Source organism: Neofelis nebulosa, chromosome 17 (genome assembly GCF_028018385.1).
Source record: "Neofelis nebulosa isolate mNeoNeb1 chromosome 17, mNeoNeb1.pri, whole genome shotgun sequence".
Classification (NCBI taxonomy): domain Eukaryota; kingdom Metazoa; phylum Chordata; class Mammalia; order Carnivora; family Felidae; genus Neofelis; species Neofelis nebulosa.
Window position 1 is genome coordinate 19020593 of NC_080798.1, and position 18360 is coordinate 19038952.

The 18360-nt window shown below is 44.0% G+C and overlaps 1 long non-coding RNA gene across 2 annotated transcripts; it reads left to right on the forward strand.

The window, feature by feature from the left end:
• Positions 1 to 4068: 4068 nt before the first annotated feature.
• On the forward strand, positions 4069 to 17140 carry LOC131498767 (uncharacterized). Of its 2 annotated transcripts, XR_009255585.1 has the most exons (4): positions 4069 to 5055; positions 8701 to 8829; positions 16294 to 16483; positions 16939 to 17140. It is a non-coding gene; the product is annotated as an uncharacterized LOC131498767 (long non-coding RNA). The 2 variants fall into 2 exon arrangements; XR_009255584.1 differs by lacking the exons at positions 4069 to 5055; positions 8701 to 8829 and having other exon boundaries at positions 12814 to 16483.
• The last annotated feature ends 1220 nt before the right edge of the window (positions 17141 to 18360 follow it).

Here is an 18360-nt window from a genome sequence, read left to right on the forward strand (position 1 = left end):
AATGCAAACGTGCAGTGTCCCTGTGGGGCTAGTGGAGCTTCAGACCTTGTGGCAGCAGAAGGAAATCCTGCTCTCAGGTCTTCCTGTCCCCTTCCTCCCTCTGTCCTGCAGCCACATCTTCAGAGTGGAGGGGGTTCCCAGAGCTGGCCTCTCAGACCTTTCAAGCCCTGTCTACCCCCAGAGGCCTCATGCCCACCTCTGACTATGGGACCCAAAGAATTTAACAAAAATCCCCTACCCCTGGACAAGCAGAGCAAGACTAATTCCATTTTGTGCTACACCCACCATCTCATGTATAACCCCCACATGACCTACTTATTGCCTAAGACATTCCCCCACCCTAGTCAAGCCGCTGAGCACACCCTTACTGGAAACCGGCTCATATAGGAATACAAAACCCCTAACTGCCAAAGAATGTAAACCCTGCCTTTTGATCACCAAACTTGCACGCCAATTCTGACCAGACTGATAGGCTAGTTCAGTTACTATAGGGTAAATTGTAATTCAATTGGCCACCTGCGTGTGGACTGACATGACTGTGCAACTTTCTGTGTGTGTTACAATCTCACTGGCCACTGGCCCCTATAAAACTGCTACGCCTCTTAACCTAGGGGTCCAAGTCCCTGCTCGGCTGTGTCGGGTATACTTGGGCCCAAGCTTGAGCTTGCAAATAAACCCTCGTGCACTTGCATCGGTATCGGCTCCTTGGTGGCCTCTCGGATTCGAAATCTGGGGCATTACATGACCCCACAACTCAACTGCAAAGGAACAGGGTTGTGGCTCTATCCCTTCTCATTGCTCATGTTGGGCTTTAGCCAAAACATTGGTTGCTTTTGTAAAGTGTGACCATCTCCCGTTGAAAGCCATCTATTGTTTACAATGTAGACTCTACCGGAGCGCCTGGGTGGCTCAGTCGGTTAAGCATCCGACTTAGGCTCAGATCATGATCTCACGATCCGTGTGATTGAGCCCCGCGTGGGGCTCTGTGCTGACAGCTTGGAGCCTGGAGCCTGCTTCAGATTCTGTGTCTCCCTCTCTCTGACCCGCCCCCGTTCATGCTCTGTCTCTCTGTCTCAAAAACAAATAAACAAAAAAAATTTTTTTAATGTGGACTCTACCTGGAATGATCTGCCTTCACCATGTTTTAAGTTTGAAGAAAGCAGGTCTAATGTTCTGTGTACCTTGGCCATTGTTCCGTTGTGCCAAAGGCAAACTAGCTCTGAGGAACAGGAGAGAAGGGGGTCTGTCGGGGGGGCTGTGGTTGCTCCTCTGAGGGGATTGGGAAGCCCTGCCCAGGGCCCAGGGGACGCTCACGAAGCACCTCTTCCTCCTCCTGTTTCCAGCTTCCAGGCCACATTTACTGATGTGGAAAACAAAGGCAGAAGAAAAACAATTGAACAGCCTTACAACTTACAGCCCATTGACAAGTCCTTGAGACGACAGACAGTGACCTTCCAGGAACTCAGCTGCCTGCATGTTAGTAGTTTGCTAAGGGCAAAAAGCAGTCTTAGCTTAACATTAGTCCAACCTCCTGGATCCTGTAAGTCTCCTTTAACATATAATAATTCCCTTGGAAACTTCCTTTATCTCTACCCACCCTCCCCCAGATGTATGTTAGCAATCATCCTCCAAGCATATGGTCCACCGACATACAACTGAAGTATCTCATGACTGAGGTGTTTCTAGAAAGTAATAAATGACCTTTTCCTAACACCAGTGAGCACCTGGAGGACCTGGAAACTTTCCTTCCAAATTCGTTACACTTCTGCTATCCCTAACCCCCTCCCGACTTGAAAGTATATAATGGGCCACTTCACTTCACACAACCCAGTGCAGCTCTTTCTGCCCAACGGTCCTGTCCCTGTGCTTTCCTAAAACCTCCCTTTTTGCACCGAAAACCCTGCAAGAATTCTTTGTTGACCATTTGCTCCGGACCTGACCATTTCACATCATTACCACCAGCAAGGAAAGCATCTTCATGACAATGATGGCCACTTCCTAAATAAAGCCCGAGAATGTAATCTAACTCAGCAAAAAAAGAAAGCCACTTAAAGGTGAAATGAGAGGGGCGCCTGGGTGGCTCAGTCGGTTGGGCGTCCGACTTCAGCTCAGGTCATGATCTCTCGGTCTGTGAGTCCGAACCCCGCATCGGGCTCTGTACTGACAGCTCAGAGCCTGGAGCCTGTTTCGGATTCTGTGTCTCCCTCTCTCTGACCCTCCCCTGTTCATGCTCTGTCTCTCTCTGTCTCAAAAATAAATAAACGTTAAAAAAATTTTTAAAAAAAAGTGAAATGAGAATGGTGGAATATTGAAAATGTTTTTAAGAGCATTTAAAGACGTTATACATATAAAATGAAAGGTAAATTTTAAAAAAGAATGTGAATCTCTTATTGTTCTTGTAATTTGTCTAAAAAGGAATATATATATATATATATATGAGAATATATATGAGATGGGGGAGCATAAGGCAGGATGAGGGCAACATACAAGCTCGCACACCCCTCCCCCACAGGTGGGATCTGTGTGATATCCCTTAGTCACTCCTGGCTGCCCAAGACCAAAGGAAAGGAAAGAAAACAAATGGTTAACTGATAGCGATCACGGTCCTGCAGGACGGGGGGGGGGGGGGGGGGGGGAGTCTTCATTAGTTTACACATCTCTTAGTAAATTACAAGAAAAAGGCAATCTTATCAACGGCCAGCCCAGCGGATCTCCAGAGCCCTATAGACTCAGTTTCCTGGAGCCCCAACCTCACCCTCCCCTGGATCCAGGGTGATGTAGGGAACAAAGGCAAGAAGGGAATGGCAGACAGTGTTGGATTTCCTTATAACCTGGGGCCCATTGACAAATACTTGAGGCTGGCAGAGGAAAACATTTCTCCAGGGACTCCCTACCTACTTGATGTTAACGCTTTGCTAGAGGAAAAACAACCTTAGCTTGGCAACAGCAGGCCTGCAGTGATCTCTGAGTCTTTAGCATATGAAAGTCCTTAGAAACTTCCCTTTTGACTTTACCTCCCTCAAGTCCATGGTATACAACCAGCCTTTCTACACAATCCCACTGCAGCCCTTCCTGCCAACACGGGCCCGGTCCTGTGCTTTAATAAAATCACCTTTTGCACCAAAGGTGTCTTCTAGAATTCTTCCTTGGCTGTCATCTCCGGACATATGATGAGGTTTTGGAGTGTCCGGAGATGACACATATACCTGACCCATGGTCTGGAATTCATCTACCCTTACCACAGAGTATTCTTAGAAATGGAGGTTTCCCTTGGAATCCAGGAGTTCACCAGAAAGATGTGGTCTCCAAGGACTTAGGCGTGGATGGGATGTGCTCCAGCTCTGGTGTGGCCCCTCTCTCATCATCCTGCCACTGCCACTGCCACTGCCACTTTTCATCCTCGTCCTCGCCCTTCCAGGTGTCTCTCAGGTCAGCCTCCTTTGGACGAGGGTCTGGGAGAGTGACTGGGACAGCAGAGCTTCACAGAAGTTCCTCTCCCCCGGTGGGGCAGGAGGGCTGGCCGAGGAGAGTATTTGCGCCCTTGGGGAAGGATCTTTATCCTTCCTGAGCGGCCAACACACTGGAGGTGCCAGCAGACACAGTGGCTTCTCTCTGGGAGTCCCGCCTGCAGAGTCCCCACAGAGCAGGGACCCCGAGGGGAGCCGCGGGGCCAGATACGGCCCCTGGGGGGCGACCCAACAGCGAGGGGTGCAGGCCCAGGAGGCTGCAAGCATCCGAGGTGAGGGGCGGGGCAGGGGTGACCCAGGATCCATGGGGACACTGGGGGGCACCGGCGGGCGGGGGAGCTGCCTGCACAAGGTGGCACGAAGAGCTGTCCGCTTGCGGGCGAATCCCTGGACTCTGTAGAAAAGTCAGCGGGTGTCCTAGCTTGCGACCCCTCGGCGGCCAGCGCGCCCTTCGCCCCAGGCTCGCGAGGGCCACCGGGCCGGGTGACAGAGAACGGGCGAGCAGCGGGCCACGCACGGGCTCCAGAAAAGTCGACGAGGGCAAAGGCGAGGCCAACGGTCTGGCCCCGCGGGACTCGCTAGCCTCTGGCCGCGCGCACCGGGCTGCAGTTGGAGGGACCTGGCGTCGCCTGTCTCGGTGGGACAGGCCACGACCGCGGCGTGGGCGCCCAACCGCCGCCTCAGCGCCCTGGGTCCTCCGCCCTTTCCCTTGGGTCCCCGAGGGCGGCAGCCGGCACCCTCCGATGGGGGACCGGGCTCAGCGGCGGGGCCAGCCGGGTTCGGCCGGATGCGGGGGACGTGGGGGAGCTGGCCCCGGGAGGGAGAGCCCCAGGTCGCCGGGCGGGCGGCAGCGGGGCCAGCGTCCAGGTGCTGAGCGACACGGGACAGAGCGGCCCCGGGCGCCAGAGCCCCCGGGCGCGTCTCTCCAAGCGCCGCCGCAGAGGACAGCAGTTAGGCCGGCGCCCCGCCGCCGCGTGCGGGTAGCCCAGGGCCCGGGACAGCCACCTCCAGATGCTTCACGGGGTGGCCCGGCATCCCGGAGCCGGCGGCGGCGCGGCCGCCCGGGGAAGCTGAGCCCGCGGCACCCGCGGCTGGGCCGCCGGGATCCTGAGGTGGCACCCAGGTGCCCCGACCTGCCCGCCCGCCGCCCCCACGTCAGCCGGTCCCGGAGCGCAGGGCCTCTTCACTTAGCTCTACGCATGTGGGCGAACGGTCTTCAAGGCCCAGAACTTGCCTCGGCTCGCCCAGGTGGTGGCGGCCCTGCCAGGGCTTGACCCGGGCTGCCTGGCGCTCCTGGAACCATCAGATCCTGGCGAGTCCTCGTCATGCACACGTCACGAATTACTTCGTGGTGTTCTGTTTCGATGGTCCTTAGGGCGCTCGGCGCCGGGGCACACGAGTGATGGATGAGCGCCCCGGAGGGCCAACTCGGGGACACTTGCAAGTGCGCCTTGGGCACGCCGGGCCTCTGTCTCTCAGAAGATGAGGGCGGGGGCCACGCGTGGTCAGAACATCTCGGTGGCAGATTGCTCCCGGAACTGAGTCGCGCAGCAAACCCCGCGGCTGTCAGTGAGGCGTCTTCTCCCAGGTGCAGGGACAGGGGTGCACATGGGGGAGGGGGAGGGGCCCAGGGTCCCCTGCCCCCGGAACTCCTGCCCGGAAGGCACCGACATTTCTTAGAATCAGTCCATAGACCAGGCTTCGGAATCCTAGTCCAACTCGGCAGTTTACCAACGCTAACTTATCCAGGCGGCAAAGATGCTGTGTATCTCCATCTCTTCAGGGCTTTGGAATTTTCTCTCGGCAATATTTGGTACTAGGATAACAGTGAGGCCTGTGGGCTAGATTCCACACATGGCCTGTGTTTGTAAGACCCCAGAGCTAAGAACCGTGCTGGCAACTTTAGTTGTAACACCCCTGCGCGCGCGCGCACACACACACACACAGAGGGAGAGAGACAGAGAGAGAGAGAGAGAGAGAAATATGTGACAAAGATCTGTGATCCACCAAGCTATAATATATATGTATTATCGGGCTTTTTTCGAGAAAGTTTGAAGCCACTGCTCTATGGTTTTGGGACTCTAGGTCTTCCACGGCTTTTGCCAATTTGTTTGTAAGTACTCGATGGGGTTTGTGCATCAGTAGAGGTTAAATCTGGAGCTTGTACTGGGACTGCCAGATTGCCCATAGGGTGAGAGCTAGCAAATCTATCAGCGGGGAGGGGTGGGGGGCATGTCTTAAAAAAGTTTTCAACTACTCTTTCTTCCTATAAATTTTCTGCCCCCTTCTCCCTTCTTCTGGGACTCCTATAATGTGTTATCATGTTTGATGGAGTCACTGAGTTCCCTAAGTCTATCCTCATTTTGCAGAATTCTTTTCTCTTTCTTTTATTCAGCTTACTTTCCATTACTCTGTCTTCCAGATCACTAATTCGTTCCTCAGCTTCTTCCATTCTGCTCTTCATTCCATCAGGTGTGTCTCTCATTTCATTTATTGTGTCCTTTATCTCTGCTTTGTTATTCCTTATCTCTGTGTTATGGGTCTCACTCATGTCTTCCACTCTTTTCTCAAGTCCAGTGAGTATCCTTATCTTTGGTTTAAATTCTCTATCAGGCATTTACTTATTCTGTTTTGCTTAGATCTCTGGCTATAGATAGCCATGTCTTATTCTTTCATTTGGAATAAATTTGTCTCATTTTGCCTGCTTCTGTGTTTCTGTTCCTGTGTGTTAAGAAAGTCAGATAAAGGAGTACCAGGGTGGCTCAGTTGGTTAAGTGTCTGACATCGGCTCAGGTCATGATCTCGTGGTTTGTGAGTTCAAGCCTCTCATCAGGCTCTCTGCTCTCAGCACAGAGCCTGCTTCAGAACTTCTGTCTCCCTCTCTCTCTGCCCCTCCCCACCCCCTCTCTTTCAAAATTAAATAAACATTAAAAAAAAGAAAGCTAAAAAAATGTCAGCTGTGTCTTCTGCTCTTGAAAGTATGACTTTATGAAGAAGAGGTCCTGGAGTGCCCTACAGTGCAATGTCTCCTGTTCAGAACCTGGCACTTCAGGAGAGTATCCTACACGCGTTGCTTATGCCCTGCTGCTGTGTCTGAGTCAGTTTTCTCTTCAGTGCTGCTGTCTACACTGACTTTGCCTGTTGTGGGCTGTGCTTGTTCTCTGTGGTGTTAGTGGGACCCAGTCAGGCCACCTCTTGGGGGTAGTATCTGCCTAGGAACTTGGGAGCAAATTAGCTAAATTTGCACTGGGCGGCTAGTCCTCTGCAGGATCTCCCTAATCACTGTGGTGGCTCGATGTGCCAGTCTGAGCATGGTGCACAACATTGGCTGGGGTGGGAAGCTAGGTGGAGTGCAGTGTTGGGCCTGGCGTGGTGGCTGGGTGCAGCACGTTGCAGCACCTGTGCACCTGGTGGCTCGGCACAGTGCACATTGGTGACAAGGTGCATGACTGGTCACAACCCACAAAGGTGGTCGGGGCACATGACTGGGTGGGCCATCTGATGGTTCCTGGTGGGGCGTGAGTTGTGGCTGGGCACAGAACGGGACACTTCCCTGGCATGTGTGATTGGGTAAAACATGGGGGTGGCTAGAGCACACAACTGGGTGTGGCATGGTGGATGTGCACTTGAAGTCGGGGCAGGGTGCTCATGGCTTTAACAAATTTAAACCCCTGAGCCCAGGGCCTAGGCTAGCAAGCTTGGAATGGGCAAGTCTTCAGGAAAATTCATGGGTGTGGCACACTGCTAGTGGGTTAGGTAACAAGTTCTGTGCAGCCCTGCTCCCTGCAGGTGTCTCTGTGCTTATGCTAGGGGGACAGGGAGGAAAATGGCATGTGCCAGCTCCCTTGTTTTAGGAGAAGTCCCCCTAACACACTCCAAAATCAGTATGAACAGATCTGTCTCCTATTTGCCCCCAGCATTGTGCAAACTGCCATTTTTATGTTGTCTCTCCATGCAGGCTCATGTCCTTTTAAGGGCAGCAACCCAGTTATCACTCACCTTCCTGGCTCCCCCAATGCTGAGTTAGCTGACCTCCAAACCCCAGGTTCCAAGTCCCACTGGTTTTACAAACTCACAGAATTCAGCCCTGGTTTTTATTGTTTTATTTTTTTATTTGAGAGAGAGAGAGTGCACACGCACACAAGTGGGGAAGGGCAGGAGGGGGGAGAGAGAGAGAGAGAGAGAGAGAGAAATCTTAAGCAGGCTCCATGCTCAGCATGGAGTCCAACATAGGGCTCAATTCCACGACCCTGGGTTCATGACCTGAGCTAAAATAAAAAGTCAGATGCTCAACTGACAGCTCCTTCCCTCCTTCAGGCAGCCTCCCTTCACCTTTCTGACCTTTCTAACCTTTGAGATACAGCTTCTTCCCTGTATTTAGTTGTGGAGTTTTCCTGCCAGTCTTTGGATCCAAGTTGAAAATGTGGGACAAGATGAGCTCAGCTTCCTCCTATTCCACCATTTTCCCAAGCTCCAGCCTTGGTGAACTTTTCTTGTGCTCCTTTGTTCTTTAGGTTTATAGTTTCCACCAATTTGGAAATATTTCAGTCATTATTTCTTCCAATGATTTTCTGTCCCTCTACTTCTCTTTCAGGGCCTTCAGTTATATATGTGTAGTAGTTCTTTTGAAGTTGTCTCACTGCTCATTGATAATTTTTTCTTTTTTAGTATTTTCTGTTTCATTTTGAATAGTTTCTACTGCTACATCTTCCATTTTCCTGATCTCTTCTTCTGCAATGTCCACTTTGCCCTTAGTGACATCATTTCATACCATAATTTATAGTTTTTATCTCTTTTACTTAGATTAGGGTCTTCCTTAAATCTTTCATGTCTCTACTTAACATGTTCAGTCTTCTTGATTCTTGGACATATGGAACACGTTTTTGTTTTTGTTTTTTTAGAGGAAGAGAGAGGGGGTGAGTGGGGAAGAGGGGCAGAGGGAGAGATAAAGAGAATCCCAAGCAGGCTCCACACTCAGCACTGACGCAGGACTTGATCCCACAACCTCAAGATCATGACCTGAGCCGAAATCAAGAATCAGACACTCGACTGAGCCACCCAGACACCCCTACATTTTTCTGTTTTAATGTCTTCCACTTTGCCATTCTGTGCTTATTTCGAATGATTTTTCTCCTCAGTTGGGTTATATTTTGTTTCTGTGTATCACCACTTATTTTTTATTAGATTTCAGACATGATCTGTGAATATGTTTGTATTTCTGTAAATATTCCAGTGGGAAGACTGGCATCCTTGCAAAAATTACATAAACAAATGTAAACTGACAACTCTGGAAGTACCTTTGAAAGGTGGGTCCTCAGAAGGGCCATGAAGATCTCTCTCTATTCTCTGCATTTATGCACCTGTAAGTCTGTCTTCTAGTATGTCTCCTGGCGGCTCAGGTGATTGCTGATTAGCATTTATGTTTTAGTAAAAGGAAACCTTTTCAAATGTATAGCATTTGTATAGTCATGAGTAATCTATTCATACTCCTTCTATTTGCACTGAGTGTATGTGTATCTGATATATGGAAGTGTAACTAAATGGCTTAGAGGACCAAACTCTGCTCTGTCTCCAACCAGGTTATTTCTTGGGAGTCCACCTTCAGCCTAGAGGGGTAGGTTGAGTCTCCCCAGACAGTATGTGAACAAACAAACAAACAAACAAACAAACAAACAAACAACTAGTATGAATCAGTTTCCACTGTGGAGAATCTGGGTAATTTTAAAATAGCTCTGGGCCTTTTCTCCTGTGGAAAAACTAGAAGACCCTCCTATAGAGGCTGGAAGTCTGCAAGAGGGCCTTCTAGAGGTGGTCCATTCTTCAATATACCATAGCCATACCCAGCATTTTTTCCCCTTATTAATGACCCAGTCTGTCCCTGGGGCATGAAGAGGGTTCTCTTTTATTTCTAGATTCTCCATTGCTCTTGGGATGAAATCCAAACCCCTAATATATCACGAAAAATACTTTAAGCTCCAACCCCTCCCCTCTCTACCTTGATGAATGCTGTCCCAACCACCCCAAACTATATCTTCCCAACAGACCTTCTTTCCCTCCCTAAATCCCAGTCTGTCCAGCTATCAGGCTTTTGTTCAGGTGTTTCTCTCTGCCAGGAACAATGTTCTGATAATTTGCATTTACCCCAGGTTTCAAAGTGATGCTAATGTTGCAGGTCCAGGGACCATACTATAAACTACTGATTCATTCAATTATTACCAGAATTCACATATTCTCTGAATATTTCCCACATCTATGTCTTAGGCCTTATTTCAATGCCTCTATTCTCCCAAGATTTACAATGAGGAAATGGGTTTGTATGTTCCGTATCAATTCCAAAATTTAAATAATTACATAATTAGCAACCTAAGGTCATCAACAATGGTTGCACACTTCGTTATTTTCGTGCATAAGTACTGACTATCAATGAGAAATCCTGTATGAGACTATTATTCCTACAAAAATAATGTTTAAAGGAGAAATAAAACTCCAAATAATGTGTTTACATGTTAGAACCTGCCACCCTTCCAAAAATCAGGTTCTTCTCAGTGTGATTGGTGAGTACTTACAGACTTCTGTATTTTCTTGACATGTTCCATTCCAGTCTTATTGTGTAATTTCCATTAACTTGTCTACTAATGAATTCCCTCAGAGATAAGTTAGCTCAGTTCCAAAAGAGGCAAAAGCTAGCAGGTACGGTTTGTGGCACTCTGAAAATTACCATGAAATATATATTATCTTATAGAAGATTTGGATCATTTGCTTAAGTTTTTCCCTTTTACCTTACTTCTGTTGGAATCAAGACAAAGCACTGAACTTCCCAAGAACAAGAAGGATATGTTATTATGCATTGAGGTTTTTTTTCTTTTTATTGTAGGATATATACCATTTTAGTCATTTTTAAATTTACAACTTATTAGCATGAAGTACATTCACAGTGCTGTGCATCCATCAGCACTATCCATTTCCAGAACTTTTTCATCATCCCAAACAGTAACTGTTCAATTAAACAACAACTTCCCCTTCCACACTGCCCTGAGCGGCTGGTAACCTCTATATCTCTATGAATTTCCCTACTCTAGGTACCTCATATAAATGGAATCATACAATATTTGTCCTTTTGTGTATGGTTTATCTCAGCATGTTTCCAAAGTTCATAAATATTGTAGCACGCATCAGAAATCTATTCCTTCTAAAGCTGAATAATATTCCATTGCATGTATATGCCACAATTTGTCTATCAGTTCATGTGTTGATGGATATCTAGATTGTTTTTCATCCTTTTCACCTAATGTAAATAATGCTGTCACCATACGTGTTGGTGATCAATTATCTGTTTAAGTCCCTGCTTTCAATGCTTTAGAGTATATATCTAGAAGTGAAACTGCTGAAATATATGGTCGTTCTATATTTAACCTCTTCAGGAATCACAACAGTGTTTTCCACAAGGGCCATACCATTTTACATTCCCATAAGCATTGCACAAAGGATTCCATTTTCCCCACAATGTCACTAACACTTATTTTCCCTGTTTAAAATATTCCTCATAGTCATCCTGGCAGTGATATCTCATTGTGGTTTTGGTTTGCATTTCCCTAATGACTAATTATATTGACCATTTTTCATGTGTTTATTAGCCATTTATAGATCTTCTTTGGAGAAATGTTTGTTGCTAGTCTTTTCAGTATGTTTGCATCGTATTTGTAAGGGATACTGGTCTGTAGTTTTCCTTTCTTACTTCCTTTCTTTCTCTTTTTCCTTTTCTTTTTTCTTCTTTCTTTCTTTCTTCTTTCCCTTCTTTCCCTCCCTCCCTCCTTCCCTTCCCTTCTTTCTGTCTTATAGTATCTTTGTCTGATTTTGGTATCAGGACAATTCTGGCATCATAAAATGAGTTAGGAAATGTTGCCTGCTCTTCAACTTTTTCAGAGTGTCCCTCCCCTTAAAAGGTCTTGGCATCTTGTTGAAAATTAATTGACCATACATGTGAGGGTTTATTTCTGGGCTCTCTATTCTACTGCACTGGTCTGTATGTCTGTCCTTATGTCACTGCCATACTGCTGTAATTAATGTAGCACTGTAATAAATTGTGAAGTTGGGTAACTTTATTCTTTATTCTTCTTAGGATTGTTTTGGCTATTTGGGGCCCTTTATAATCCTGTATGAATTTGGGGATTGACTTTACCTTTTCTTAAAAAAAAAAAAAAAAAAGGGCAGCTGGAATTTTAATAGCATTGAATCTGTGTGTCTCTTTGGGTAGTATTAACATCTTAACAATGTTAAGTCTTTCTGGGTTTTTCTGAACATGAGATATCTTTCCATTTATTTGGGTCATCTTTGATTTTGTCCAGCATTTTTGTTTTGTTTTGTTTTGAGCATACAAATCTTTCACCTTGATTAGACTTACTACCAAATATTTTCCTCTTGTAGGTACTATTATAAATGGAAGGACTTTCCTAATTTCCTTTTTGTATCATTCATTGCTGTTCCATGGATATACCATTGACTTGGGGTATTGGTTTTTCCTTGCAACTTTGCTGAATTCATCTATTAGCCTTATTAGTTTTGGGGAATTCTTTTGTGAATCCTTTCTATATACGGGATCATTTCAACTGCAAAAAGATAGTTTTACAACTTCCTTTCCATTTTGGGTACCTTTTATTTCCTTTTCTTGCCTTATAGCTCTGAGATAAAACTCTGAGAACAATGATGAATAGTAACTGTGAAAGCAGGTCTACTTGTCTTTTTCTGACCTTAGAGGAAAAGCTTTCAGTCTTTCACCACTGAAGATGATTTTAGCTGTGGGTTTTACACATAGCCTTCATCATGTTGAGGAGTTTTCCCTCTATTCCTAGTTTTCTGAGCATTTTTATCATGAAGGTTATTGAGTTTTGTCAAATGCCTTTTCTGCATAAAGTGAGATGATCATGTGAGTTTTCTCCTTCATTTTATTAATGGAATGGATTACATTGGTTGATTTTCTTCTCACTCTTGCATTACTGGGGTAAATTGTACTTGGTCATGGTGAATAAATCTTTTAATATACTGGTGGATTCTATTTGCTAATATTTTATTGAGGATTTTTGCATCTATATCCACAAAGAATACTGCTCTGTAATTTTCTTTTCATGTGATTTCTTTATCTGGCTTTGGTATGAGAACAATGTTCTCAGAGAGAATTTTTTTCCTCTAATTGTTTAGAAGCTTGAGAAGAATGATTGGTGTTAAATCTTCATTAAGTATTTGGTAGAATTCACTTGTACAGCCATTTGGTACAGGACTTTTCTTTGTTGGGAGGTTTCTGATTACTGACTCAATCTCTTTTTATAGAGTAAATCTGTTTTTTTTTTAACTTTTATAAAGCAGATCTGTTGAAATATTCTATTTCCTCAAGTTAGTTTAGGTAATCTTTGTGTTTCAAGGAATTTGACCACTTCTTGATTATATAATTTGTTGGTGCACCAATATTACACTGTATGTTAACTGGAATCTAAATAAAAATTTAGAGAAAGAAAATAATTTGTTGGTGTACAGTTGTTCTTAATATTGTCTTATAATCCTTTTTACCTCTGTAAGGTTGGTAGCAAGATCTCCATTTTCATTTCTGGTTATTTGTGTTTTCTTTTTTTGTGTCAGTCTAGGTAACATTCTGTCAATTCTGTTGATTTTTTTCAAAGCCAACTTTTGGTTTCACTGATTTTCTCTGTTTTTCTATTTGGTTTATCCCCACTTTGTCTTTTATTATTTCCTTCTTCCATAGCTTTTTGGTGTAAAGTTAGGTTATGGATTCCCAGATCTTTTCTCATATAGGCAATTTATGTTACAAATTTCCCTCCTAGCACTGCTTTTGCTATACGACATTAATTTTGGTATGCTGTGTTTTCATTAGTCTTTAAGTATTTTCTGATTTAATTTGTGATCTATTCGTTGACCTATTGGTTGTTTTCTTAGTCCATTCAGGCTACTATAACAAGATACCAGAGATTGGATAGCTTGTAAGCAGGATATTTTTCACAGTTCTTGAGGGTGGAAGTCAGAGATCAAGGTGCCAGCATTGTCAGGTTTTCAGGTTGCAGGATTTGTTTTGTATCCTCACAGGCAGAAGGAACAAGAGAGTTCTGTGGGATCTCTTTTCTAAAAGCACCCATCCCATTCATGAGGGTTCTACCATTATGACCTAAGCATCTCTCAGAAGCCCCACCTTTTAATACCAACACATCAGACAGTAGGACTTCAACATAGGAACTTGGGGGAAGACACATTCAGGCCATAACAGTTATTTATGAGTGTATAGTTTAATTTTTGCTTATTTGTGAATTGTCCACTTTTCCTTAATTTCTAACTTCCTCCTGTTATGATCAACAGTTACTTTATATATGTTAAAGCTATTGATATTTGTTTTATGGGCTAATATATAAATCCTTCATGAAAAATATGCCATGTGCAATTGAGAAGAATATGTATGGTGCAGTTTTGAGGTGGAATGTTATTTGTCTGTTACGTGTAGTTGGCTTGTTGAGTTGTTTATGTCCTTTATTCCTTTATCTTTTGTGTGGTGATCTACCCATTATTTAAAGTGGACTACTGAAGTCTCCAACTATTAATACAACAGTCTATTTCTCCCTTCAATTCTGTCAACTTTGCCTCACATATTTTTATGGGCCTGTTATTAGATGTGCAAACGCTTATAATTGGTATATATTTTTCCTGTGTTGAACATTTTAGTAATATACAGTGATCCTGTCACTTGAAATCTTTTAGATTTAAAGTCTATTTTGTCTGATATTAATATAGGCACCAGAGCTCTGTTTTGGTTACTCTTTGCATAAAAGAGCTTTTCCCACTCTTTTAACACATTTGTGTCTTTGGGCCCACTGTGACTCACTTGTAGACAGCATCTGGTTGGAACATTTGTCTAATCCATTCTGCCAATCTCTTATTGGAGAACTTAATCTATTTACATTAAAAGTAATTACTGGAGAGCAAGAACTTCTGCCTTTTTGCTCTTGGTTTTCTATATGACCGACAGCATTTTTATCCCTCATTTCCTCAATTAGTGCCTGAGCAAGCCTGGGTGACAACTGAAGTGAACTTTGCAAGGTGAACAGTAGTCACTCTGACAGATGAGCATGGTAAAAAGGGGGATAAGAAGGGCATTCTAGGCTGAAGGAACAGCATGCTAAAGGGAATATTTTTTTGTTCAAAAAGGCAGGAGAGGACCTGTGTGGTTGCAAAAGAAACCTCAATCTTCTGAGACACAGTACCGTCACGAGGCAGTTGCATGGTCTCTTGGGGGCGGGGTGTTCAAATTTAGCCTACGTTTGAGATGTGTGACTCTGGGAAACTTACTAGAGCTGTCGAATCTCAGGTTGCTGACAATGCCATGGAGATGATTATGACACTCACCGCATAGTCAGTGGGAGGATTAATAAAAGTAAGAAAAACACACCAAGCAACTCACATGTACCAGGCACTCCACTGTTTGCTTTAGGAGTATTTTCTCTTCAATTCTCAAAAACACCTGGTAAAATAGGAATTAATCTTGGTTTGATGTAGAAATCAAGGCTTGAGAAATGAAAGGACTTCCCCGAGGTTATACAGGCACACCTCATTTTCTTGCACTTCACTTTACTGTGGTTTGCGGATATTGCATTGTTTACAAACTGATGAAGATTGGTGGCAATCCTGCATCAAACAAATGTCAACATCATTTTTCAAACAGCATTTGCCTTTTCACGTCTCTGTCACATTTTGGTAATTCCCACAATATTTTTTTTCTTTATTATTATATTTGTTATGGTGATCTGTGATCAGTGATCTTTGATGTTACAGTCGTCATGGTTTTGGGGTGCCAGAAACTGCACACATATAAGACCATGAACTTAACCAATAGTGCGTTCTGACTGCTCCACTAACCACCTGCTCATCTCTGTCTGGTCCTTAGGCCTCCCTGTTTCCTGAGACACAATATTGAAATTAGGCCAACAGATAACCCTACAATGGCCTCTAAGTGTTCAAGTGAAAGGAAGAGTTACACATCTGTCACTTGAAATCAAAAGCTATGATTAAGCTTAGTGAGGAAGGTGGTCAAAAGCCAAGTTAGGCTGAAAGCAGCTAGGCCTCTTGCACCAAACAGCCAAGTTGTAAATGCAAAGGAAAATTTCTTGAAGAAAATTAAAAGTGCTACTCCAGTGAACACACAAATGTGTGAACAGAAGTCACAATATTCCCATAAACCAAAGCCTGATCCAGAATGCGAACTCTTCAGTTCTCGGTAGGCTGGGAGAGGCGAGGAAGCTACAGAGAGGAAATGGGGCTAACGGAGGTGGATTCGTGCAGTTTAAGAAGCCATCTCTGTACAAGTACAAGGTGAAGTAGTAAGTTCTGATGTGGAAGCTGCAGCAAGTTGTCCAGAAGATGTGGCTAAAATCATTACTGAAGGTGGCTACACTAAGCAAAAGATCTTCAATGGAAAAAGATGTCATCTAGGACTTTCATAGCTAGAGAAAAGTCCATGCCTGGCTTCAGTTTCAAAGGACAAGCTGACTCTTATTAAGGGCAAATGTAGCTGATGACTTTAAGCAGAAACCAGTGTTCATTTACCATTCTGAAAATCCTAGGACCCTTAAGGATTATGCTAAATCTGCTCTGCCTGTGCTCTATAAATGGAACATCAAAGCCTGATGACAGCACATCTGTTTACAACATGGTTTACTGAGTATTTTAGGTCCACAGTACTGCTCAAAGAAAAGAAAAAAGATCATTTTCAAAACATTACTGTTTAATTGACAATGTCTCCCTTATTCTGCCTTTTCTCCAAAACCATCTTTAGGGCACCATTCTTCCTTCCTGCAGCCCAGGTGGATTTTCGTCTCATCTTCTCTTATCTGGTGCTCTTTGTGTCTCCTTGGGAGTATACGGGGTAATAAACATATTCCCTCTGGAAATGGCTCAAATATGAAAGGTGGATGTGTTGGAAGGAAATGGGAGTGTCTTATAAGGACCCCGCGAAAAGTGAAACGGTAAGTAGATAAGAGTGATGAAATTAAGAGCTAATATTCACTGAATGCTTTTGAGGTACAAGACACTGCAAACATTTTATACAAATTAACTCATTTACCTTCATAAAATCCTGTGAGGTATTACTATCACCATTTATAGATGTTGAAGTAATTTGCCCAAGATCATATAAAGCCAGTATACATGCAACTTGGATTTATAGTCGGGTGACATGACTTCTGGGCATAGTCTTCACACACATGCACGCATACACTTTTGAGCTCTTGAAAGGTATAGAGTGTGTTTTATTTACCTGGCTCACAGATGCTCAAGAAATGGTTAACAGAAATGATGGAGTAGGATTCTCCATCAGTGACACTGTAACATCATGATCTTAGCCCCATCTGCAGCAAGGTAATACACTCGCACCGCTTTAAGTCCTCACCATCTTGATTTAACCCTGGCTTGCTTTTCCTAGTTCAGTATCACTGTGAAGAGAGGGACCAAGATGGCAGAACAGCATGAAGTTTTTTTGTGTGTCTCTCGTCCCTGAAATGCAGCCAGATCAACATTAAACTATCTTGCTAGAAAACCGGTATGAGGATTAACACAACAATCTGCACAACCTGAACCACAGTATCACTGTGAAGGCACTTTAAACCAAGAATTGTAAAACGTTATCATGTGCATGCTTATGCTTTTTAATTGTATGTGTTTAATTCATTCAAAGTTTGAATATTTGGATGAATCCTCTCATAACAAAATAACAAGGTAACATCAAACTACATGTAGTGAAAGCAAATAAAATCTAGGATTAAAGTACTACTTCAACTGTGTGGTACCAGTGCTTGAGACAGGAGGAAGGACAAAGAATGGGAGAAACAGAACACTTGCCATTATCCCACAACTGTACATATATAGTGGCCAATCTATCCATAATTATAACAGTTCTTAATCCTTGACACCATGCTGTGCTTAAGTCTCTCAAAGATCCTTCAACATTCCTTAGAATTTCACAATCTCTTAAATAAAACTAAATCAAAGGAAAGATAAATGTCTGCTTTTTAAAAACTCACCATCCCATTCCAAATCTACTATCTCTATTGAGAATTGCTATGGAATGTGCCTTCATCTCTTGGCTTTGTTAGGGTTGCACATATACTAGAGTATTTTGTCTAAAGTTGGAAACCCTATCACTCATTCCACATCACAATTACATGTGATATAATACTCCTTTTTAAAATAATTTCTTTCTTATGACACGAAACACCATAGACAGCATAACCTGAAATATAAGCTATATAAGTGTCGTTTACTCCCAAGTGTCCAGACAGTTCTAATCCAATCCAGACAGGATTCTGCACTATCCTTCTAGTCACAAGATAGGAAACCATGAGACAAGTAAGACTATTCCATTTATCTAAAACTTGAGACTACTTGAAGCCAGCCCCTTTACAAACCATAATTATCTGTCAAGGTTCAGTGTAGAAAATAAAATGCCTCTTAAGCATTTCAAGAAGGCACATATTACAAGTAGCTGTTTTCAAACTTGGTAGGCAGGCTGGAGGAAGGGTAATGGGGACAGCTCTGTACTATTAATTTCAATGTAAACTCCCATAACTATGATCCAGGATGGAGAAATGACTGTTGCTGTTATCAGTCATGCTCCCAGCAGGGATACCTTAAAGCCACAAAGCATGAAACTAGACTCTGGATCATGGAGTCCAGATAGAGTTAACATGACAGAACAGGCCTGTGTACTTTGCCTAGAACGACTCCCAGAGTGTATGTGCCCACACACAGGTAATTAGTACTCATCCTTTAAGATTCAGATTGAAAAGCACATCCACCATTAAGCCTGCTCTGATCTTTCATAGTTTGTTGTTTCTTGGCTATGTTC